A 16,643-nucleotide genomic window follows, 5' to 3' on the forward strand; every position below is an offset into this window, starting at 1 on the left:
TTATGTGAAATAAATCTTTCAGTTGTCTACTTCTGCCACTATAGTGAGTTTTACACAGTTCACTTTAATTATTAAGACTATTTATTACTCTGCTTATTCCCTAAATGTCTGCTTTAGGTTAAGGTTACCAAATAATGTGAATATTCACTTTTCGAATACTCTACTAGTTTCCAATTCAACGGAATTTGAGGTTCTTGGTGGTTTTTTTTTTCTTGTTATCCGTCTAAAAAAAGTTCTTTATATACATTTAAATGTAGATTTCTCAGGGATTTTTATTCCATGTTATGTTAAAGTCTGCTTTCATGAAAATTGCAGTTCCCAAATGTACTAGTTTGCAAATATGTAACAATTTTAGGCTTTTCACATTGTAAATTTGATGAATTCTTGTACATCAATTTAACATTAAATGTCTTATTTTGACTTAGCTGGTCTCTGAGCTTTTTCTCGAGCAATTTGGTAGCATTTGTGAACAGTACCGAGACTGGATTGAAACTGACAGTGAAGTGCAACAAGTTAGTTCTGTCGTGAATTGAGATGCATGTATGGAGTGCTTGAGGTGTCAAAGCTTTCTGGTACTTAAGCATTTTTACTGCAAGTAAACTACCTCCAGCCTTTCCTGGGATTGATTATTAATTACTTTATGGGAAAATTCACAGTGTTAATAATGGGAGACTGCACGAGTTAACTCTGAAAGATCCAGCAAGAAAGGAGAATTGCACTTCATGTATTAGTTCTTATGCAGATCTGGGGAATTTTTCTGTGCTGCAGTAAATGAGGACGACTAAATTACTACATGGGGAGTGGCTACTAATAATACAAGTTTTCTTCCCCCTCCTCTACACTCTTGCTTCTTTACCAAGCAGATTTTTATTAGAGGTGTCAGAGTTTCCCTGCCGGTTTGTGTCTTTGAATTGCAGTATTCATTTAATCAAACTCTTGTGTCTAAATGGATTTATGTGCTGATTAGAGACAACCCCTTTGATTACCTTCTGGTGTCACAGAGGGAGGCATACAAAAAATATGACTATGCAATGTTGTGGATAATACGAACAGAGGAGACACATGGTTACTTTTAAATGCTTCTTTTTTTTTTCTTTTTTTTTTTTTTTTTCTCCTTATCAACTATCCTTTTAGTGTTCAGTGTACTTTCTTATTTTGCATCTGGTTGAATGCAAAAACAGGCAGAACTGGTCTGTGTCTGTCTGCAATAGCCTGTGCAGACATATTCACTGTGATTCTTGCATCAAGATTCATTCCTCCTTGACAGGTTAAAGCCCTTTTAGAAAGATGCCCAGGATTGATTAAAAAAAAAAAACAACAAAAAAACAACAAAAAAAAAACAAACAAAAAAAACCCCCAAAACACAACAACCCAGGTCTCTAGGTAATGGAGAATTGCTGGTTGTTTCCTAGTTTTATACTTTTTATATATGCAGTTATACACTGAGCAGGGTCTCTCTGAAGTGAAAGAATGCAGGTTAGAGCTGTGGAGCACAAATGAAATCCAAGTGGAATGTGCACAGAACATTTTTGCTTCTTCTGTTTGTTTCTTGTATCTACTAAAACCTGTTACCTCCTCATTAGCTTCTGGTGAATTCATTGCTTTTAATCATTATCATAGGCTATTACTTTGTATATGGAATTTTTTTCCTTTCCTTTCCTTTCCTTTCCTTTCCTTTCCTTTCCTTTCCTTTCCTTTCCTTTCCTTTCCTTTCCTTTCCTTTCCTTTCCTTTCCTTTCCTTTCCTTTCCTTTCCTTTCCTTTCCTTTCCTTTCCTTTCCTTTCCTTTCCTTTCCTTTCCTTTCCTTTCCTTTCCTTTCCTTTCCTTTCCTTTCCTTTCCTTTCCTTCCCTTCCCTTCCCTTCCCTTCCCTTCCCTTCCCTTCCCTTCCCTTCCCTTCCCTTCCCTTCCCTTCCCTTCCCTTCCCTTCCCTTCCCTTCCCTTCCCTTCCCTTCCCTTCCCTTCCCTTCCCTTCCCTTCCCTTCCCTTCCCTTCCCTTCCCTTTCCCTTTCCCTTTCCCTTTCCCTTCCCCCTTCCCTTCCCCCTTCCCTTTCCCTTTCCCCTTCTCCTTCTCCTTCTCCTTCTCCTTCTCCTTCTCCTTCTCCTTCTCCTTCTCCTTCTCCTTCTCCTTCTCCTTCTCCTTCTCCTTCTCCTTCCTTCTCTTTTCTTCTCTCTTCTTCTCTTTTCTCTTCTTCTCTTTTCTCTTTTATCTTCTCTTTTCTCTTTTATTTTCTTTTTTTTTTTTTTTTCTTTTCTAAGGTGAAATTATGGCAAGTCAGTTCAGAATAGCTGAGATGCACAAGGAGTGTAATTAATAAACCCTCTTTTTCCTAACCTCTCTCAGATCTGGTACTTAAGGTGTGATATTTCAAAAGTCTCATTGTAAACAATATAAATAGTTCAAAAAGAAAAATTAATCTTTTTGAGGTAGTCTCACAATAGCTAAGTATGAAAAATAGAAAATGTCTACCAAATTAATATAATTAAATAATTACTGACATTTTGGTTTGCATAAATCCTCTATCCTTTGCCCTAACACTGCATTAATTCTATATTGTATTATAAGAGAGTGACAGATTATAAGTCTACTCTTAGAATACTTATAGCCTTAGGCCTTTCAGAGACATCTTTTGTAGACTCTGCTGCATTAAGTCTAGAATAATTGTTACTGAGTTACGCTCAGTGTTGTTTTGGATAGCTCCATTAAAACTACAGAAAATAGTCAGATAATAATAGAGCTGAACTGATCTATTCCCTGTCCTCAAGGCTGAAACATGTACACCTATTCTGATTTATACAGGTTGTTTTTCTAACCTCTTATTAGAAACCTTTACTTCTGGCTGTGTGACAACCTTCCTAATTGTTGCTTTTCACTACTCCTACTATGACAAAGTAGTTCCTCATATATAAATGAAATTCCCCTTGTTGCAATTAAAGTCAGAGTGATATGGAAAATAGTGTGAGTAGAAAATTCTCTGTTGAAATTGTGTTTTGACAGATTAGATTTCTAATGGAACAATTTTTTATGTTTTTATATATTGCCTGCTTTTATCTTTCATAAAAGAAACATGAAAAAAAAAGTGAAGGCAAACAATGAACTAGGAACTATTTTAATTTGGAGAGATTTGCAGTATCCCATGAGCATTTTAGATAAGCCTTTCCCCGATCCCGTATGGGACAGGGTCTTCGGGAATACAATATTTCTGTAATTCTGGGTAACTTGTTGAATATCACACACTCTTTCTAGCCATTTTACCCCCACAAACCCATTAATTTGTTTATCCAAGGATATTGAAAGCTGCCTAGAAACACACAACCAAAGAAGACCCCTTATGTCAAGTTCATTCCCCTGAAAGAGCAGGAAATTGAGCAGAAGAGTAGAACAGAAAGTCACGTGTCAATTCATTCTCTTTCTTCTCAGATCACAAAACACATGACATTCCTCTAATGGGGGATTTTACTTCTTTGACTGAAAACATGACCACTGAGAAATCTACTATGGAACAGAGCAGAGAGCTCAAGGGACATGGTCATTGTGCCAGCATTAGCACACAGCCAGCAAAAACATGGTCTCAGAAAGTGGTCCATGCTCAGGGCTGTCAAAAAAAGGATGGTAAACCAAACCATCCAACCCAGCAGCCATCCTCCATCCAACCTGGAGAAGTCAGATGTCTCATCTGACATTTGATGTTTTCTCTGTGCGTGTGGGCAAGCTGGGCACAAACACAAGTGATTTCTCAGTATCACTAGGAGCACTACAATGTTGCAGAATCACAGAACAGTTGAGGCTGGAAGGGACCTCTGGAGGTCATCTGTTCCAACCCCACTGGTGCAAACAGGGCCACCTACAGCTGTTTGCCCAGGATTGTGTCCATAGGGCTTTTGAATAGCTCCAAGGATGGAGACTCCACGACATCTCTGAGTAATCTGTGCCAGTGCTCGGTCACCCTCACAGTAAAAACATGTTTCCTGATGTTCAGAAGGAACCTCCTGTGTTTCAGGTTGTGCCCATGGCCTCTGGTCCTGTCCCTGAGCACCATTGGAAAGAACCTGGCTCGGTCCTCCCTCCACCTTCAGGTATTTACATGTTTTGATGAGATCCTCCTGAGCCTTCTCTTCTTCAAACTGAATAATACCAGCTCTCTGCCTTTCCTCCTGGAGAGGAGAAATGCTTCAGTCTCTTCATCATTGTCCTGGTTTCAGCTGGGATAGAGTTAATTTTCTTCCTAGTAGCTGATATAATTCTGTGTTTTGAATTTAGAATGAGAACGATGTTGAAAATACCCTGATGTTTTAGTTGCTGCTTCTTCTTCTTCTTCTTCTTCTTCTTCTTCTTCTTCTTCTTCTTCTTCTTCTTCTTCTTCTTCTTCTTCTTCTTCTTCTTCTTCTTCTTCTTCTTCTTCTTCTTCTTCTTCTTTTCTTTCTCCTTCTTCTTTCTCTTCCTGTCGTATTAAATTGCCTTTATCTTAACCCATGAGGTTTACTGTTTTCTTCCTGATTCTCTCTCCCACCCCACTGTGCAAGGAGTGGGGTGGGTGAGTAGAATGGCTGTGTGTGCTCTGAAATCTCCAGGAGTGAGCATACTTGATCACTGATTCTGAGAATATTTGTGTTGTCTGAACCATGACACAGTAAGAAGGACCTTTGAGGGAGCAACAGATGATGTATAACTTATCTGCCAGTTCACAGTGCAAAGGATTAGATTAAGCCTACTAATTTCAGTTTGTGAATGGACTTGTATCTATCATGAGTTTGGATCCGGATAAAGAGAAAAGAAATATTGTTTCATCTGTTATCCATTTTAGAACTATGTTTCAAGGTAAACTGATTAATGATAGAAAGTTCATAGGAGAGCATCGAACCCTTTGAAGCACTTGAAAGTCATAATGTATGTGTTGAGATTAAAAAATAAGGTGTTTTAACTAGCAACATAATAATAAATAAAAGATGCTTTCCCACGGTTGTCATCACTAAGATGAGAAAGCATAGCTGAGAATACATTTTCTCTGATTGTGACTCAAGTAGGCAGAAGAATAGAATTTCTAATATTAAAATGCAATGGGTAAAAACTAGGTTAAACATTAGGATCAGGGTTTATGAAGTCCTGAAGAATGCAGTGGTCTATTGGGGCAATTTATACTAATATCAGAATAAGGAATAAAGAAAAAATTATGACATTTCAGGCTACTTCTATTTCTGTGATATTATTATTTTTTTTTTTTCCTCCCTCCCACCCCTAACCCCAGAAAGTTCCAGGACAGTTTCCTACAGGTTATGCAAATCAAAACAATTATGGCTTGATCACTAGGTCAGATCCATAATTCAAAGTCAGAAATAATAGAAATAGCAGCTGCTTGGAGCACAAATATCAGTTATCATGAGCTTGGACATGGTACTTTTTCTTGGACAGGGACCTGTATGCTTAAGTAGAGGAACAGAGGTCTGATCTTTGCTCTAAAGAACAGATGTATATTAAGGAAATAAATAAATTTATAAGCAAATACAAACAGAAATAAAACCAAACAAACAAATAGGCCAAAGAAAAATGGAAGGGAGGCCAATAACTGTATCTTTTTTTCCAAAAAACATAATGACAGAATCGGGGACTAATTTTCCCTGAGATGCAACAATGTAGGTCATCTGGTTTGGCCTCTTGTTCAAAGCTGGGTCAGTGTAAACCTGCTTTTATATCGCAACCTGCAGGCTGCTCAGGGCTGTACCCATCAGGGTTTGAATAGCTCTCAGTGTGGAGGCTTTACAGCTCCTCTGCTCAACCTGTAGCAGTGTCTGACCAAAATAATTTGGAAATATTTTTAAAGTATGGTATCAACAGTTCATTATCTTTGTCCATAACTGGAGGCTGTAAGGGATGCAGTGGTACTTTTCTGTCCTTAGGACTAGTCTCAGAAAGTGTTTTAATCCTGTGTATGAAGTGAAGTATACTAAGCGATGTATCACATTCTGGTGCTAATGGGATTATTTTTTTTTTTAGTTTATTCAGTTTTGTGACAGTGGGCTGAGTTAGGATCAAGTATGTGAGACAAGAGGGAGTACTGGCGAATTTTTAAATAAATGGTTCTCTAATCTTGTTTTAAAATTCATTTCTGTTAGCTTGGTTAGCTTCAGAATGCTAATGACACTTGACACTTGACAGCTGGTCATATAGATTTTGTTTCTAGCCACTTTGTTTGTTACCTCTAAATCATACTAAAGAATATACATACATGAACTTTTTTCATAACATTACCTTCCCATGTAAATAGATGCTGACATTTTCTAGTGTTGATACTTCGTTGTCAGTGGATAGGGACATATGTTTAGGCACATACACATGCTTATTACTTCAGCAAGATATAGTCCCTACTGTGAAACATTCTCAGACTTCCCATTTCAATTCATTTTACATGTCTCAGGCAACTCAAATAATGATTTTTATATATGTAACCCTAAAGAAAACTGGTTGCAGATAAGCAGAAACAATAGCAGATTTCTGAAATTACAGCACTGTATTCACCTCAGTAAAATATGAGCTTTGAAGTTAAAGCCATTTAAATGCTAACCCTTTAAAAATAATCAGCCCAGGAGAGAAAAGTATTACAAGATTCTTCACCACTTTAAATACTATATGTAACCTAAAGCTCGTTTTAAATAAGGCATGAAAGTACAGATTGCAAAGCTAAGTGTTTTGTAATAAAGTCGTAAATCTTGGCTCATCAGCTGGAGACATGAGAGGGAGCAAGTGATCTGATGGCAGTTGTTGCCATAGAGTGAAGATGAGTTGCCATAGATCGATGATGACTTGCCAGTGGGATACAGCAGTAGGTAAACAGGAACTGAGATATATCCTGCTTGCAGATGAATGGCTAGCTGCTTGGCTATGTGCATTTCTCTGGTTGCGTGTGATTTACTTGTATAAAGAGGAATGATGATGTTGACAGGAGAGGCTTAGAGGAAATCCAACACGGAATGTAAAAACTTCTGATTGCCAAATCTGTGTTCACATGTGGAAGAGGTTTTCCTGTGTCCTACCCGAAAAACATCTAGTTTTGTTTTGTCAGTTAATCTCTATCATTTCCCTTGAACTCTGCTGCTGGTTAGCTGAACTGCTAACTTCTCCACTGGCTGCTGAAGATCTTTGCTGTAAGCAGCTGCCACTGCACTGAAGGCTGGGTGTTGCAGCTGAATCTGTAGAATAGAATGGAGTGGAATGGAATGGAATAGATTAGACTGTTTCTGCTGGAAGGAACCTACAGCAGTCATCTAGTTCAACTGCCTGACCACTTCATGACTGAACAAAAGTTAAAGCATGTTATTAAGACAGTTGTCCAAATGTTTCTTAAACACTGACAGGCTTGAGGCATTGACCACTTCTCTAGCAAGCCTGTTCCAGTGTTTGATCACTCTCTTGGTAAATAAATGCTTCCTAATGTCCAGTCTGAACCTCCTCTGATGCAGTTATGAGCCATTCCCACACATTCTGTCACTTGATCTCAGGGAGAAGAGCTCAGTACCTCCCTCTCCACGTCCCCTCCTCAGGAAGCTGTAAAGAGAAATGAGGTCATTCCTCAGCCTCCTTTTCTGCAAACTAGGCAGACCCTAAGTCCCCAGCTGCTCCTCACAGGACATTCCTTCCAACCATTTCACCAGCTTTGTTGCCCTCCTCTGGATGCCTTCAAGTACCTTAACATCCTTAAACTGTGGGACTCAGAACTGCATACAATACTAATCTAATCTAATTGTATTGTGTCCTGTCCCTGAAAATGTGTCCTGGTTTTGGCTGGGATAGAGTTAATTTTCTTCCTAGTTGCTGGTATAGTGCTGTATTTTGGATTTAGTATGAGAAGAATGTTGGTAATACACTGATGTTTTGGTTGTTGCTAAGCAATGTTCATATGAAGTCAAGGAGTTTTCGAGGAGGAAGCTGGAGATGCACAAGAAGCTGGGAGGTTGTACAGCCAGGATGATACCACATGATGTGAAAGAGTTGTGGTCATTCAGCCTGGAGAAGAGAAGGCTTCCAGGAGAGTTTATTGCAGCCTTTCAGTACTTAAAAGGAGCCTATAAGAAAGATAGGGACAGACTTTTTAGAAGGGCCTGTAGTGATAGGACAAAGGGTAATGGTTTTAAACTAGGTGAGAGTACATTCAGGTTAGACATGAGGAAGAAATTTTTTACAGTGAGGGTGGTGAAACACTGGCCCAGGTTGCCCAGAGAGGTGGTAGATGCCCCATCCCTGGAGACATTCCAGGCCAGGCTGGACGGGGCTCTGAGCAACCTGATCTAGTTGAAGATGTCCCTGCTCATTGCAGGGGGTTGGACTAGATGACCTTTCAAGGTCCCTTCCAACCCAAACTGTTCTATGATTCGATGATGACATGCTTAGCATATAAACTAGGAAAAAGTTAGCTAGGGGGCCACTGATTGGGAACTGGCTGCGTATTGGTTGATGGCTGGTGAGCAATTGCATTGTGCATTACTTGCTTTTTATATTTTACATTATTATTATTTTTCTCTTTTTGTACTATAAAACTGTTTTTATCTTAACCCATGAGGTTTACTGTTCTTTTTCTGATTCTTTCCCCCATGCCATTGTGGTGGTAGGTTGGTGAGTGGATGGATGTGTGTGGTGTTTAGCTGCCTGCTGGGTTAAACTGCAAAAAACCTTACAATAGTTTTAAAATTTATTATTAATTTCACAAATTGACAACTAAAATTTTCTGGGAATTAGTGTAATGATGGCAACTGCCTGGTCAGAAATGACAAACTACACAAGATCTTTTGATATGAGTTAAAATGCACTGTTTTTGCTTTTTGTTTCAAATGAAATCATCCCGTCAGGTGCAAAAGTGAAAAGAGAGTAGAATGATATTATAACCCAAGTCCCTAGATGCTGTTTTCTTTCCCTTAGGAATAAACCTGAGCTAAGATATCACTGCTTTTTTCATAAGGTCTAGCTGGTTGTCATTCTCCAGCTGTTCCCAGCTTGCGGAGTTAGAAGCTGTTGATTGACTGGAAGATGTTTTTTTTGAGACCTGTTACTCTTCTTCAAGTCTGAAAGACAACTTTAAATTTTCAATATTCTCCCACCAGGCAGAAATAGTTGTAAGGGAGGGAAAAACATGTCTGATAGAAACTAGTTGTTGTGCATTGTTTTTTTGAAACCGTTCTTACTGAGCAATCATTAGAAATGAATGAGTAGCATGTATCTTAACCCTATAAACTGATATATCTTTCCAGAATGGCCCTTAAAATAAAAGATAGCCCAAGTTTGACAAGAGTAATTCTAGATCTCAAGCTGGGAAAAGGGTAACCAGTTACCCAAACAGAGATACAGTTACCTAACAGAGATGCCTAGTATTCTAGATGGTGGTGTAAGGTATCCCTCCAGTCTCCAGTTACATCTCCAAAAGAAGCAGTTTACTGTAGATCTTGTGTCATATTCACCAGCTCATCCATATGTTGGGCATAACTGACAGGCTCTCGGATGACAGCAAACACCCATGTTTAGGCAGCTGATTCATGCACTACGATGCTTAAGTCCACTTAGTGTGATCTAAAGAGCTATTTAGCTCATCCCAACAAACATACTTACCTTGGTCAGCTGAACATCACTCTAGAATACACTAGACCAGCAACTGGCTGTAACAGAAATGCAGACACATTGCCTAGACATGCATAACAGTCTTCCGAATGCCTCACTTCAGATATCCAGAGCTAAAGTCTGCCTTTAGGAACTAAAGCTCACCTATGGTGAGCATGTCTATGGAGTGTCTCCCTGCCTCCCATTGTAATTATTTTGGGTGGGTTACCTCTTCCCCATCCCTTGGATAGGTTTGTACACATTGTATTCCTGCTTTCTCTGCTGGCTTTGTCAACAGGTGCACACAGAACCTCAGCAGACTTCTAGGCCTGGCCCAGTCTGACACTTGCACTTTTGCTGGTTCAAGAGCTGAGTGCTATTATTCCTGGGACAACCTGAAGGCCTTTTTGACCTAAAGAACCTGTTCTACTAGTAATAAAGGAAGAAATGGCTTGAACGAAGCCTAGTAAAGGAAATGAACTTACTTTATTTCCATATTCATAGCAGTTCGTCAATGTTGATGGATTTTCAGGGGCTGATCTATCTGAAATGACAGTAACTCTACATTAATAAGTTCTGCAGACAGTATGCATAGGGGTGAAGTAATATCACACAGCCTGAGCTAATTAGTCCCCAGACCAGCCTCTTCACCTCTCTGCTTCTACTGATTCTGAGGCTTATCTGCTGTGCCAAACTGGTTCAGCTAACTATACTGTCAGAAAACAAACACAATGAAAATGAGTATCTTTATGCTAAGTTAGGGAGCTGACTCTCTGATTTAAACTGAGCAACCTACATCACATTAACACTGTCTGCATAATTTCTGTTAGAATTACATCTGAATTGATTTCACAAACAGAAAAGGAAATCTGTATCTATTATTTTTTAAAAAATCACAAGCCCCAAAACAACAACAAAAAACCCCCTAGAGAGTCAATTCTATTCTGTGCTTTAGCTGTGACAAAAATGTAAGTCAGTATCTTCCATGTGATACATTTTTGGGAATACTCTCTTTAGCTAGGAGTAGCAGAAAATTCTATTTATCTTCTCTGTGAATATTTTTTCAAAGATGTAGCTAGAAATACTGTGCTAATAGTAGATGAAACCAGAGAATGACTCTGGGCTTTTTATCATTCCAGCAAGTTTTAATGAAAGAGTTGTTAAGCATAGTGAAGTAATGTTTTACAAAGATGTCTTAGGTTTTCTGAGAAACTGCTTTCCTTCTTATTTATGTTGCAGATGACCAGCATTGTCATTGCTGGAAAAAATAAATGCAAGTGTGTTGCATAGCAATGGAGATAAGGAAAAGGCTGAAGCATTATTTATTTTATTTTATTTTATTTTATTTTATTTTATTTTATTTTATTTTATTTTATTTTATTTTATTTTATTTTATTTTATTTTATTTTATTTTATTTTATTTTATTTTATTTTATTTTATTTTATTATTTTCTGTCCTACCCTATCCTATCCTATCTATTTTTTACTTTTCATGAATATAATGATATTGCGATCAGTTGCTTAATCTCAGTAGGAGAGAAACATAGAAATAAAAGCCAGAACAAAGAGAACAAAACTTTACAGATTGACCATGTTCTGTCCACGCAAGCAGCAGGACCTGATGATGTCACCACTGCAGTGATGACAACATTGTGGGGTGCACATTCTGGTATCTCCAGCTTGTTCTTGTAGTAGTGGTGAGGGTGCTGGGCACTTCTGCTCTGGTCAAGTGTGGGCTTCACAAAACTTTGCAACCCAGCATGTTCTGTGAAACATGATCCTACAGGTCACCTCAAATCCTGTTTTCACTTGAATCTAGCCAAGACCCCTGCATTGAAACTAAATGGAAACTTAAAAAAAAAAAATTCTTTTTACTTCTCTCTTTTTTTTTTTTTTTTGTGCCAAACACAACCCCATAATATCACAGCACTGAAGACATCATCCTTGAAGAGTTTCTGTCACTTCATTTAAATCAAATTTATCTAAGTATGCTACTGAAATTATATATGTGTACTATCTCACAGCATGTGGTTTTAAGGCTGTTCACAGAATTAAATAAAAACTACTGAGAGTGTGATGAGACACCTTTTTCTGTAAAAGAAAATGATTGCATCTCACAGGATTCTGATTCAGGAAAGACAATTTCCCTGGGATGTTATTTCATCAGTTCTAAATGATGCTTCTCACTTTTATTGTGATTAACTACAGAATAAAATTTTAAAATATTATCTTTTCAAAGAAAGATCCTGTGATCTATCTGACATACAATGAGTCTGTTCAGATGCAGATGTTTGTTTTCTGGACCATTATAAGCATGTTTGGAGTATCAGCCAAGCAAAGTACTTCCAGCCTCTCAGGGATTTACTTCAGCAATTTTTTTCCAAACAACTCCTTGCTATTTTAATTACATGACACATTTTATAGAAGTACATAGCCAATTTTATTATCTTGTGTGTTTTACTTGATGCATATTTTGATTTCATGAATAAACGCAACATGGAACCCGAAGTTCCAAAGAAAATCACATTCCATAAAAAAAAAATTCTATAGAAATATTGTAGCAGTCAGTAAATAGAAATCTAAATAATAAAACAGAAACAGATGTAGGAAGCAAGTTCATTCTTATTATTAGGCCAAAGACTAAATCTGAGAGATACAGTTTCTTTTTCATTGTTTATTCTTTCTTTCATTGCCTTGGCCCACTGGTCTCCCAGAACTTCTGCTGTTGATTGCCAACATTGAATGAATCCACATTTGACTCAGAAAATCAGGATTAGCCTTTCTCCAATGAATTCACCATTCTACCACTGTGTTTAGCACCAAACATTCTGCTAATTATTTTTTGCCCTTTATTTGCTCCAGGGTCCAATATCCGTTTTTCTCTGCTCGTGAGTTGTGAAAGATTTTGTACTTATCCGCTGCACCCAGTGCATAAATAATGACATGTGGAAGTGAAGCAAATTTCACGTGACAGTAGCTTGGCAATACTGAGAACATAATTAGTGCTACAGATGACCGTGAAGATTGCTCAGCTCCTTTACTGCAAGTAATACTCCATAGTATTACTGATTATACTGTCTGCTTCTTGCATTTTGTTTGCTTGAGCTGGAAGACAGAGAAGTAGCTGTAAATTAAAAGACTGAAGATAAGATGGAGAAACTCACCACTACATTGCTTTTACTGGTCTAAGCTAATTTATATGGCAATTCATGTTCAATTTATATTTTCTGAATAGATTTATGTTATCTGAAGTAAACACAAATTTTAGCTCTGATTTCAGTGGAATTAGAGATACAGCATCAAAGGAGATGAAAAAAACCCCCACATCATAGTAAAGCACATCATACTGAGTCTCTTTTGTTTCAAAGCTGCTCAGTGATTACTGTGAATGGATGGTTTGGCATTGAATGAATCCAGAAGCTGCCTGTGTTACAAAATCACTGTGTAGAGACATACTAGCACTGAAAGTACACATATTGTAGGGGAAACAGAGAAAGACGGAGAATAAAGAGAGAATGTTAGAGAGATAACTGAGATCAGAACCAGGAACTTTTGGATCACTCTGATGTGCAGTGTGGCAGATTTTATGTCTCAGTGCAGGACAGCTGTGGAGGACAGGTTGCAGATGAGAGGTGGCTTGTTGTCATTCCTGTTTATGAGAAAGTGGGGCTTTGCATATCATTACACAAGGTGCCTGGCTGGCCCCTTCTGGTAGAAGTGCTATGGTCCCCTCATTTCATCCTAGTTGAGTCTCCTTTAATATTTTTTAGGTGAAATGCAAATAACAACAGTAAGGTCTTCACAATAGACAACACAAAAGTATTGTGGGACATAAGATGGGTTTAAAATAAAATTTAGCCTAACCTTCATTATGTTTCAACAGATATTAGCATTTGACTTCTCTGTAGTGCACTTGGTACTTCATAAATATTAAAAAATGAAAATCCCACTCTCATCTACCTACTAGCTATGGGTATTATTTTGCGAACTTTGTTTGTCTGGATAGACTCAATAGTATACTCGCTGAGTAATTCAACCATGATGGAAAGTTAATAATAAAAGCACTTTTACGTCTTTAAAAAAGAAAAAAAAGCAGCCAGTATAACTCACAAGTAGCTAAAAATATTTGCTTATGTTAGTTTGATTTCCCTTTATTTTTTGAAATAACAGCCAACACAAACTAAAGCAAACCTGTCTACCTACCTATCCATCCAGATAAGAATTATGTCTAGCTGATCGGCTTTGTATTACTATGTTCAATGGTATCACTGTCAATATTTTTACCAAAGTTGTGTTCTGTGATCCCACAATCTGCTTTGAACTTTATTCCTTAATTTACACAAATATTGTTTGACCTCCTGTTTTGTTTGATACACTCATGCGAGGTAAAGATGTAGCTATTGGCTAATGGGGTGATGCCTCAGGTGTAAGGGACAGTGGAACAGAGTCACAGAATCAAAGAATCACAGGGTGTTGAAGGTTAGAAATGACCTCTGGAGGTCATCTGCTCCAACTCCTCTGCTCAAGCAGGGTCACCTGTGGCCAGTTGCCCATGTGGATTTTGAACATCTCCAAAGATGGAGACTCCACAACCTCTCTGGGTAACCTGTGCCAGTGTTTGGTCACCCTCACAATAAAAATGTTTTCTGATATTCAGAAGAAGACTCCTGTATTTCAGTTTGCACCCATTGTCTCTGGTCCTGTCACTGGGCACCTCTGAAAAGAGCCTGGCTCCATCCTCTTTGGACCCTCCCGTCAAGTTTTTATATACATTGATGACACCCCCCTGAGCCTTCTTTTCTCCAGGTTGAACAATCCCAGCTCTCCCAGCCTTTCCTCATAGGAGAGATGCTGCAGTCCCTTTGTCATCTTTGTGACCTTTTGTTGGAGTCTCTCCAGTATGTCCATGTTGCTCTTGTACTGGGGAGCCCAGAATGGGTCGCAGTACTCCAATTATGACCTCAGCAGTGGTCAGTAGAGGGGAAGGATCACCTCACTTGTCCTGCTGGTTACACTTGTCATATTGCAGCCCAGGATACCATTTGCTTTCCTTGAGGCAGGGCACGTTGCTGGCTCATGATCAGGATAGTGTCCACCAGGACCCTCAGGGCTTTCCTGCAAAGCTGGTCTCCAGCCGGTCAACCCCCAGCATGTAGTGGTGCCTGGGCTTGTTCCTACCCAGGGGCAGGTAGGCATTTCCCCTTGTTGAACTGAGGTTCTTGTTAGCCTGCTTCTCCAGCCTCTTGAAATCCCTCTGGATGCAACATGACCCTCTGCGATCCCAACAAGATTGTAGCCCAGCACAGATTTCTAATTCATCATGTTCATTCTCCATTCTGTGTTCAATACTATAGAGGACTTCAGAGAGACACTCCAGCATGTTGACTTCCTAGAAAAGGCTTTGTAAGCTTCCTGTTATTGTTTTACAGGTCTATTGTTCAAATAATTTGGCGTTACATAGCTCTCATTTGAAATTATAGGCCTTTGAATTTCACCAGCATGAACCATTCTTGCATTTTTCTTGCATCTAAGCCACCTGAGTTGAAGAAATGAGCTGACATTTCCGGTTTAGTGACACATTCCAAGGCATCTAAATGTTATTCACTAAGAAATCATGTTCCAACATAGTGCACATTATTGTGTGCTCAACTGTTGAAAAATCTGGTATGTTGAACCGGACTTCAGTAACATGAAAATGATCACCTTTTTCCCTGCTTGTAGAAACACTGTTAGGAGATTAAGATGCACTGCAGAAACAAGTACAGCAAATAACTTCTGTTATGTTCTATATTTATCACAAAATTTTAGTTCAAGAGACAATTTAAGGAATACATCTCTTGCAAAAAAAAGCCTAAAACATTATTAGGTGATATGAAATTTTAATCCTACAAGTAAAGCTGTTCTTTCTGTAAGCTGTTGGACAAATCATCAGTGAACTGAAATCTATATAGGACAAAATAACATATTACTCCATCAAAACACTCTGATTTAAAATGCCCTGTGATTCATCATAGCAATTTTTTCCTTCTTTCAAACAGAATTGCTCAGCTGAGTCCTCCCACTTCCAAATCTAAATACATACAAACACCCACACTCAGAATGATATATTATTACCAAACCAGTTTTCTGTAGTGTCACTAAAATGTCATGCCTACACCCTTAAAATCCAAGGAAATTTTCCTAACATCACTCTCAGTAATACATGTTCTACAATAGTAACCCTCCTAGAACAGTTAAAGTTATATTTGTTGAACAGCGGTACTAAAAAATATAATAAAGTAAGATGCACTTATATCCAGCCAATATTTATTGAAAATAAAGAATTTAAAAGGTAGATTGTGGGTAGACAACTTGCAAGCATTTGTGTCAATGTAACAAAGAATTAAACAGTAAATAACATTCAGCTTTGTGCTTTGAAAGAAGAAGAAACTTTGGAATGTGAAAACACAAGATGAAATAAAATGCTGGTATACTTTAGCTGTATGCAGGAGAAAATTGCTGTTAAATACTAGTGTGTGAGCTGTGTAGAGTGACCTTCAATCAAAACTCATTCACTTTAATTGTATCCAGTAGTGGTGATCATGAGAAAGGTGAAGGCAGGAGCCTGATATAGCAGAACTAGAGAAAAAAAAGATGCTCTCATTGGATTACTTTTCTTTTATTTTCTTTTTCTTTTTTTTTTTTTTCTCCTGCATGACACACACGATTTGTTTCCATTGAACGACATTTTGCAGTAACAGTTTTGTAGTGTAAGTGACACACACAAGAATGAAGTAAGACAGCAGAATTGAGTGCAGTGGCTATAAAACTTTTTGATTTATTCACAGAATCACAGGATCACATTCCAATACTTTTTAGCTCGTCTTTTGCTTTTCCTCTTTTCCTTCTTTCTTCTTTTCCTCTTGAGTTCTTAACTGGAGGTGAATACTGATAATTTGTAGTAATGACAGTTGTTGCACTTTATTTGGGCTGGGTAATGTTCTTTTTTCTCTCCACAGCTCTAAGCTGGAAGGGCAGTTTCTTCCTTGCATATGAAGATATTTTTAATCTGACACCGCTAATAAT

Source organism: Streptopelia decaocto (genome assembly GCF_964273445.1).
Source record: "Streptopelia decaocto genome assembly, chromosome: 2".
NCBI lineage: Eukaryota > Metazoa > Chordata > Aves > Columbiformes > Columbidae > Streptopelia > Streptopelia decaocto.